At 51.7% G+C, this 9,322-nt stretch overlaps 1 protein-coding gene across 1 annotated transcript in view; it reads left to right on the top strand.

The window, feature by feature from the left end:
* The window catches only part of PWWP2B (PWWP domain containing 2B), a 56,067-nt gene extending 47,730 nt beyond the window's left edge, over positions 1-8,337 (top strand). The window contains exon 3 of the mRNA XM_062001718.1: positions 5,541-8,337. The gene's annotated coding sequence lies outside the window, so the exon portion shown is untranslated. The remainder of the gene's footprint in view (positions 1-5,540) is intronic.
* The last annotated feature ends 985 nt before the right edge of the window (positions 8,338-9,322 follow it).

Genomic DNA, 9,322 nt, shown 5'->3' on the forward strand with positions numbered 1-9,322 from the left:
TGGCGCCAGGAAACACACTCAGGGCAGGATGAAGGCAGTCAGGGGCCACCAAAACTGTTCTTTTCTCAGCTCCATACAATCCAAGACATCCCCTGTGTCAGAAGGGGTAATTTTTGCCTTCACACCAGGTTTTACCACATGTTTTATTGTCATGCAAGGTGCCATTTCACAGAGTGGATTTCCTCACTGAAAGATGTAAATTTCATTTCTTGTGGAAGACAGTTAATGAATGCTCCTCAGCAGTTACTCTTGTTAATAGCTCTTTAATTCTCTCATGAATATTTATGAGCAGTTGCCTGAAAGTGATGAACCTTGAACTGTATGGACCAATATTTCCCATTGATTGTGTTTGAAATTAAAAGAATGGTAATTTTCTCTCTGTGTGTGGAAAGTGCAGTGAAACAGGTGAACAAGATGAGGACAGCCACCAATTTGGGGTGTTTTTTTTAAATTTATGGCAGTTAATGAATTATTCAAAGATTCCTTGCCAGAAGAAGTGCCTTTGGGAGGGTGATTTGGTGGTGTTTCAGCAGCATCAGCCCAGTTTGGGGATCCAGCTTCATCTCTGCCCACTGTGGGCCAGAGCCCTGGCAAACCCAGTGTGGGTCACCCACAGGCAACCCTGCTCCCCCTCACCCCGGGCAGAAACCCCTCTTGATGTCAAAGCACTGTGCTTCTGCAGGGCTGCTCTGGGGCTGCTGCCACCATTGCTTCCACTTCATCTTGTGACAGAAATGAGGGTTCAGGCAGGTGGGCCCAGTTTTTGGTTGTCTGGTTGTGATTTCTCATGCAGATCCTAAGTGTTCTTGTACTAAAGTACATCCAATGGGTTGTTGAGGTCTCCTGATTAGAATTATAGTTGCATATCATAACATCTTCAATTCCTGTCTGCTCGCCATTGGACACATGTAGGCTGCAAAGACAATTTCTGACCCCAGAAACAAAAAGCCTGCAGGGAAACACCATCTTTTCCTTATGTAGCAACATAATAAATGGCAAGATACAGTCGAGTATTGTGCAGAAAACCCTGTGCTCAGTGACTCTTTCAGTGTGTTTCTCTCTCCCCTCAGTCACTCTGTGTACAGTGATGAAATGCCATTTACAGGAGGCAGCTGCTTGTTCCTCCCTGCCTGCAGCTTTTTTTTATTCAAGGTCTGAAGGGTGAAGCCGGTGTCTGCACCGAGAGCTGCCAGATGCTTTGAACCGGCCATGGTTGCTGTGCAGGCTGTATTCAGCTTCTTTAAAAGCAAAGAGAGTTTTCATCAATTACCTGCCAGCTTCATTCCTCAGAGTGAATTACCTGCCTTGGCCCTGCAGCAAGCCCCAGACTGCCGGGGGTTGGGGACAGCATCGGGATGGTGTCGGTGCCCTTCTGCCTGCATGGAGCTGAGTGCTGGTGGCCAGGCTGTACCTGCAGCCAGGAGCTGGCCTGAGCCTGCCTCTGGGCTGGAAGGGCTGGCTTTCTGCCTCCTCCAGCCTGTCATGTCCCTTCTATGAGGCCATGCTGCGAGCTGAGGCTGGAAGGACAGCACTTCTGCTCAGGAAAAACTGTTCCGTTCCAGCAACGTGCTTACGGGCTGGGGTCTGGCAGAGGTCACTTTTTCACACCGATTTTCTTGTTTCTTCTGGGTTTGAGTGTAAAGAAAGCAAATAGAGTATTTGGGAAGAGAAACATCCAACACATCTAATACTGTTTATCCAAGGGATGCCAGATGAGCTCATTTGGAGGGAACCTTTAAATAACTCACTGTGCTGGTTGCAAACCAGTTGGGTGTGGAGAGCCAGGCCCCTGCTTGCCCGAGAGCGGCTGCAGCTCGAGGCAGGCAGGGGCCGTCCCGCAGCCCCCGGCCCCCGCAGGCTCAGGCTGTTTGCAGCGCTCCTCTCTGGGGTGACGTGGTCTGCCGGGCACCCTCTGGCTGACACAGAGACAATCCCAAGGCAGGGCTTTGTCAATAGAGCTTTGGTAAAACTCTGTGAGGGGTTATTTGCTTCGTTGCTGTATTAGCTTTAAAAAATAGTAGTTGAAAACACTAGTAACTACCAGAAACTACCGGTTTTGGGACGCTGAGAAAGCAAGGCAGGAAGGATGGGGAAAGACAGGAGTAGCAGACAAGAGGGGGAAGAACAAGTAGAAAACCTAGGGTGGAATCCACAGAAAAGCTTATCTGAGTGAAGCAGGAAGAGAGAATGTGGCCAGAGCAGAGAGGCTGTGCCAGGGCTGGACTCATCCTGGCCACCTGCAGACCGGCTGCTCAGGTGTGGGGAATGCTGCTGCCTTGGCTGCAAACCCCCGACCCTCCTGCAGTTTGGGGAGAAAAGTTGTAACTCTTGCAATAAACAGCTTATGAACACGTTGCTGAAGGGCCCGTGCCCCTTGCCCAGTGCCGCAGGAAGGCTGTGCCTGCCGCGGGACGTCTGACCCGCAGAGCCCTCCTGGCCCCGCAGCCCTCCCGCTGCTCTCCCTGCCCTTTCTAACCAGCTGCAGTCATAAGCAAGCCAGAAGCAGGCTACAGCCTATTTGCTCCAGTACTTTATTCCAGAATATTCTGGAATATCCCACATGTCAGAATGCTTTATTCCTAGATTTTGTTTTCACCCTCAAGGACAGGAGAATCCACCAATTTGTAAGTGAAAAGCAGCTGTTTGCAAACAAGAGCAGCACAGTTGGTAGTCAGTGGCTGGTACTAATCTCCAGCTCTAGATGATCATCATCAGTACAAATTCACTTTGCAATAGGAGCTGATTAAAAAGAACACAGTCAGTGTTTGTGAGCGTTCATTTGAATTTCAGATTGGGTTTCTCTGATAGCATCCATCTACATTTCCCTAAAATTTACTGTTTCTACACAGGGCTTGATGGAAGAGAGATGAGAAATGGCTGCTCTTCAGATGCAGAACAGCACACTTGTGCATGGGCAAATTGGTTATTACATACTTAGCTCCCACATCATCAGTATTACAGTCATTTGAAACATTTCTTCTGGAATTGTTTCAGCAGGAGGGTACAGCTTTCCCTAAACTGCGCTTCCAGAATGGTATTTAGAAATGAAAGATTTCAAATGAGAGCTTCACGCTGAGCGTTCGAAGTGCCGGGACAGCTCATTCAGCTGTCTGAGACAGGATCGTGTGAAACCACTGGGTGACTCCACTTCTTACACGAATTTTGGATGAAATCAAATGTCAAAATGACAACATTTCTTACAGCAAATTCCTCTCTCTGGCTGGCTGAATTCTTTCCTTGCTGTGAATTAGCTGGTGCTGAAGGCAGGTCACTGCATGCCAGCAGAGCAAAGCACAGTAACAGTTCCTGGGCTGATGCAGCTGCAGAGGAGAAGCCGGGGCAAAAGCAGTGCAGTGCTGGTGATGTGCCATGCAGGCTGTGGTAGCACCCCTCCTTGCTCCATGCCTCCAGTGCCTCCTCATCCACCCCACAGGGAGCAGGAAACTGCCTCCCTGTGCCCTGGGCTGACTGATGGTTGCTCCGTGGGCGCTAGTGCTGCTGGAACAGAACGGGAAGGAGAGGTCTCCTCGCTGGAGCCGGCTTGGCAGGACGGCGTTGTGGCGGGGAAGGGTGGTGGGAGGTGTGTGGCTGTGGGAGGAGAGTGCAGAGCTGTGGTGCTGTAACGCTGTTGCTGGCCACATCTTGCAATTTATGGAGGGCACATTTCTAAGAACAACAGCTGATAATTTAGTAACAATGTCTGGCAGCGCGTTGCCGCTGGCAGAAATGCCGGTCAGTGTTGGGGGGCACGCGACAGCAGTTACCCCTTGCCTGAGCAGGGACAGCAGTGCTGCTGGGGCACAGCTGAGCACCTCTCGCTCCTCCCAGGTCATGAGCTCCTCCATCCCCAGACACCCAGGGCTGACAGCATGGGCACAATGGGGCTTGGCCCACACGTCCATCACGGCGTGACTGCGCCCGTCACTGGCTCCAGGGCACAGCAGCGAGGATGGGAGCCAGCCCCCAGCCCCCCCAGCCCCACAGCAGGTAGAGAGCTGCTCCTGAGAGTGGAAACTGCCCTCCTATTGCAAAGTCACCTGCATTGATGTGTTTGCCTGTTCCAGGGTGGCCTGCTTCCTCTCCTGCCCAGCGGAGAGGATTTCCCTGTTAAGTGTCACCACAGTGAACACCTGCACGGTATTTACTGTAGCTCAGCTGTGCTTTTAACTCTTGTGTGGCATCTCTCATTTTGAACAGGAACTGACCCACACTTCCCCAATATTCAAGTTAGAGCATTATGTGGAGTCCTGGCAGGGTGATGGCAGCTGTTCTGCTTCAGCTTTCTGGTCCTGGCTACTGAGGCTCCATTGGAAATGGCAAAGCCCGTTCTCACAGAAAAAGGCTGAAATACTGTGACATTCAGACTCATTTTCTCACATAATCCCAGAAAATGTGGGCTGAGATCATTTGCATCAAGGAGACATCTGCTTTAAATGCCTTGAGTTCTGGGTCAGACTGCCAGCATTGAGAGGCGTGTTTCTGACAGAGCTGTGTGTGCTGAGAGCTCTGGGACTGTACCTGGACTGCACCGGGCTCTGCCTAACGCCTGTGGGAGCTGTGACTGGCCAGCTCAGTAGCCTCCTGTGGTGCAGGGGTCTCTGCAAGGAGCTATGCGTGTCTGGCTTTCACTAGGCACTGCTGAGCTGCAGGGTTTGCAGCCTGGGAAGCTGCTTGGTCGTGTGCTGTTGCAGTATGTGCTGTTGTGTGCATGAAGGCAGGGAGACTTTGCTGCTATGAGGCTGGCTGCTTGCTCTGAAACATAGGCCTCCACATGCCAGACCTGCAGTACTAGGTGCACTGCTGGATCCATGTGCTCTAGGTCTGTAAATCAGGTTTTAAGTGCTTTTAGAAAACTGAACTGCAGAAGGCAAGGCTGCTAGTGGATTCTCCTTTACCTACTATTGAGTTAACTAAACAACAACAATAAAAATAACAAATGTGAGAACACAAGGTGTGAGTAGCATGTTCTGTGAAACCTTACAAGGAAAATCTCCTTTGCTTTCAGGATGTGATGGAGTCAAGTCAGGGCTTGAGGTTGTAAGGGAGACCTTATGCAGTTCCGTGCTGTTTCAGAAATTTGGGAAGCTTTCCAATGATGTATGTCAGGGGAGTCCCAGTAACTGAGGCCACCTCTTAAAACAAGGCTCAGGCTTAAATTATAGAATGTATGTGTTCTGTGATTTAGGTGAAATGCTTCCACTTGTGAGCTTTCACTGTAGATGAAAATGCTTTCACTGTGGATGAATTTCTGACATGGAGAAGCCTTGTTACTGGGATTCCTCTTTCTGGCTTATTTATTAAGATACTGAACCTCCATATAAATGGATCTACTGATTTATGAACATTACTTATTAAAAAAACCTGTTTCCTAAAACCAGGAGAGCACATGGGCAGGATGCTGGGCTCTGCACAGGAAGGCCTCAATACAGGTGCTAGGCAGCTTGTGCCGGGGTGTTCATGACATTTTACTTTGTTTCTGTGCTTGATGGTTTTCCACTGGGAGACTGCATTTAACTAATAAATGTTTTTCTTTTCTTAAGTTCCAGCAAGGCAGCCTTAACAGTTCTCAGCAGCACTGCTCGCTGTCAGCACCTGGAGGACAAGCTGGCTCCCACTGTGCCCTGTGCTGCGGTCTCTGGTCTCTCCCTGCCGATGCAGTACCCGGAGGCATGGAGGAGCCGGCGTGCAGCACCGGAGGATGGCACAGCACAGGCCTGGGCAGTGGCAGCTGTGCCAGAGCAGGCTGCAGGAGAGGAGGTCAGTGATCTGCAGAGCTGCTCTGCCAGCCCAGGCTGCAGGAGAGGAGGTCAGTGATCTGCAGAGCTGCTCTGCCAGCTCAGGCTGCAGGAGAGGAGGTCAGTGATCTGCAGAGCTGCTCTGCCAGCCCAGGCTGCAGGAGAGGAGGTCAGTGATCTGCAGAGCTGCTCTGCCAGCCCAGGCTGCAGGAGAGAAGGTCAGTGATCTGCAGAGCTGCTCTGCCAGCCCAGGCTGCAGGAGAGGAGGTCAGTGATCTGCAGAGCTGCTCTGCCAGCCCAGGCTGCAGGAGAGGAGATTAGTGATCCACAGAACTCATCCTGGGAATCGTGCCAGCCTCATCTCAGGGCTGACCTACCAGGGGAGGTGAGCATAGCCCCATGGAGCACTCCTTGTCCCTGTCTGCATCGAGTCAGAGTCCAAACTGCAAAGTCTCTGTGGGCAAGATTGGCACTGTGGGGCTGACCCAGCCGACTGAGACAGCACACTTTGCTCGATTGGACTGACCCTGTGGCCGAGGGAGGGTAGTCCAGGGGTGGGCTGCAACATGGGATGAGCTCTGGGACTGTGCTCTGGGGCCATGCTCTGAGGCCGTCCCTGCAGTATCTTGAGCTGAGGACAACTGCTGTTGATCATCCCTCGGAGCGTGGGTTCCGCTGCAGCGCATGGGACAGGGCCATGGGGCACAGCCCCTTTGCCCCCCCAGCACCTCCCTGCTGCTGCTGCACTCCTGCAGCAGTTGCTGCTGTGACTGTTCCTCTGCTCAACCTGCAGCTCATGTTGCAGCAGTGCTTGGCTGGAGTGCTGCTGTCTGCAAATCCTTCCCTTCAGAGAAACACTCAGACATGGTGATGAACTGGCAAGTGCTGGATCAGAAGATGTGGCTGGTTTCCCAGGCAGTGCTGTGCCTCTGGGGTACCCAGATATCCATCCCCTGCTTAGCTCCTCCTCCAACAGCAAACACCAGCCCCCCTCAGCATGGAACAACTCCACTGTGATGTGCTGCCAGTGACCACCCCTGGATACAGCATTTCCTGGACTCAGGGATCTCTGAAGCACTGAGGGGTGGTTTGAGCCCATGGTTCCTGCTCTCACACGTACCCAGTTGCCTTGCCAGTGTCCTGATCCTGCCACTTTGCCTCTCATGAGGGTACAGAGACACACTGCAGGGAGGAAAACAAAACAAAACCCAAGCCCCAACCCTGACATACTGACAAGGATCTGTTGATGAATTAGTGCCAGTATTTTCCCTGCTAGATTCTGTAAAGGGAATAAGGAAATGATAGCAGACTGCATTTTTATAGCAGCGTGGGCAACCCTGCCCTATGCTCTCTGCTGGTATTCATCTTCTGCAGACACCTGAACTCATGTGAGTGTGACAAAGGAATGAGGCGGATTGTCAGGGACTTTCCTCCCTGGCAAAAAGGTCTGTAGAGGGAGAAGTTGCCTTGCTGGGAGGTGGAGGGGTCAGCCCTCAGGGTGAACACCTGAATCCAAATGTGCTCCCTCTTCATTTTGGCACAGTAAAATACTAAATCTATAAACAGGCCTTTTATGATGAATACATTGCAGACTCCATCAGTCCCATCAGCTACTCCATCAGTGCCCCCATTTCCCAGAGCTGGGTCACTAAGAGGTTCCTGGTGCAGGAAAACATCCGGTTTTCCCCCTTCAGCCTGATGATAAGAGGGTTTCCAGCCTGCCTGGGAGCTGGATGGGATGTGCAAAGGTGAGTGTATGCCACTTTGGCGATTCTGCAGTGCTAGAGCCAGGAGGAGGTCTGGGTTTAGTTTGGTGTGTGCTGAGGGCTGAAATCAAAGCGTTTCAGGTGCCTGGATGCTGAAATGGCCCCACCAGGCTTGCAGATATCCTGTCTGGCTCCATTTCTCCCTCGGGGCTGAGTGAGAAGGGGTCTGAAGCTGCCACAGAAGCATTCTAAGGGACTCTTCAGTGGTCCCTTAAGTTCCAGCTTTGGTTCCTGTACAGGTGCTGGGATGTGTTGCCTGCTGGGCTCGGGCTGTGGTGGATCCTGCAGCCGCTGCTGAAATACTTCTGCTACAAAAGCTCCTTGAAAGAAAACTGCAGGTTTGAAGGTGTGAATCTCTCTGTACTCAAATGTAGTATCCTGAGATGTACTGCCAAGGTGACAATGAAACACCTCTAATCCAGACATGGAAGTGCTCCCGAGGGTTCCTGTGAATGCCACCGAGTGGGGACCAGCCTGTGAAGGCTCCCATTGCCTCAGCCCCAGTGTCCCCAGCATGACTCAATTCCTCGGGACATCAGTCTCTGCTTTGGGCATGGTTCTGTGGCTGCTTCAGAGCCTTGGTGATGAATTGAGCCCAGGCAGACAAAGCCTGCTTTAATTTTGCTGCAGTCTGGCGCATTAATACACTAATTATTAACTATTATAAATCTTTGTAATGAGATTCTGATCAATAACATCTCCTGTTCTAAAAATACATACCAGGAAGGTAAAGAGGCACAGACGCCTAATGCCAAAGAAGCTATTTTAATTTCCTAAGATACTTCACACCATTAATTTACAAGAAAACCTGCTGTATGTTCAGCAATTAAATTGCAGCTGCGGGCTGAAAATGTCAAATTAGGTAACATTTTCCCCCAAATATCCACTCTGTATTTGGAGCACAACCTGCGCTGGCTATTTTGGGGCTGGTGTGAAGTGTAAACACAGATGCAGAGAGGCGCATTTTCAGTCCCCAGGATGTCACAGCTGCGTCATTCAAACACAGATAGTCAGCTTTGCATCGGTGTCGGAGCTGGGCGAGTCCAAGTGACAGCATCAGGGCCCGGGGGCTCGGGGGGCCCGGGGGTCCATGCGGGAGCCGCAGTTTGTCCTCGGGAGCCTCAGCCGCTGCGCAGCCGGGCAGGACCCGCGCAGGGGGTTCACCAGAGAACCCCAGCGCCGTGCCGAAACTAAATCGGGCTCTGACAGAAACTTGGAGGAGCTTGCTTAAGACCCCTAAAAGAAATCTCTCTGGGCTGTCGGGGGCGGAGCAGAGCCCGCTGGGGCTGGCGGCTCCGCACCGCGCCGCACGGCCCCATCTCCTGGCAGAGCCCGGAACAGCGGCGGCGGGATGCGGGAGGATGCGGGAGGATGCGGGATGTGAGACGGCTGTGAGAGGGATGGGGAGCTGCAGGAATGCAGACACCACTTCTTAACATTTATTTTATTTGCACAGAGTTGTATTCCTTTGGGAAATGTCAGTTTCTCAGAGCTGAACCTTTGCAAAGAGGGAGAGGCAGTTTTGCTCCATCTTCTGGCTCAAAGATTTTGAGGAAGAACTCGGGAGCTGTGAGAACGTTCCATTCTGGCCTTTTCTGGGTTGAAAAGCTCATTGATACATTTCACAATGATTCCTGGTTTGGGGAGCTACGCACTGTGCCAAAGTGCAGCTGAAATCCAAGCATGGGGATTTCAATCCCTGCACAGCGAGTGATGGGGAAACCATCCCCAGACCAAACCATCTGTCCCGTGGGGGCTCTGGGCACTTGCTCCTTTTGGAAGAAAGATCTGACATTTGGTGAGTTTCCAAGTGGGAAGTGC

The sequence above is a fragment of the Colius striatus genome, chromosome 8 (genome assembly GCF_028858725.1).
Source record: "Colius striatus isolate bColStr4 chromosome 8, bColStr4.1.hap1, whole genome shotgun sequence".
In the NCBI taxonomy this organism is placed as follows: Eukaryota; Metazoa; Chordata; class Aves; order Coliiformes; family Coliidae; genus Colius; species Colius striatus.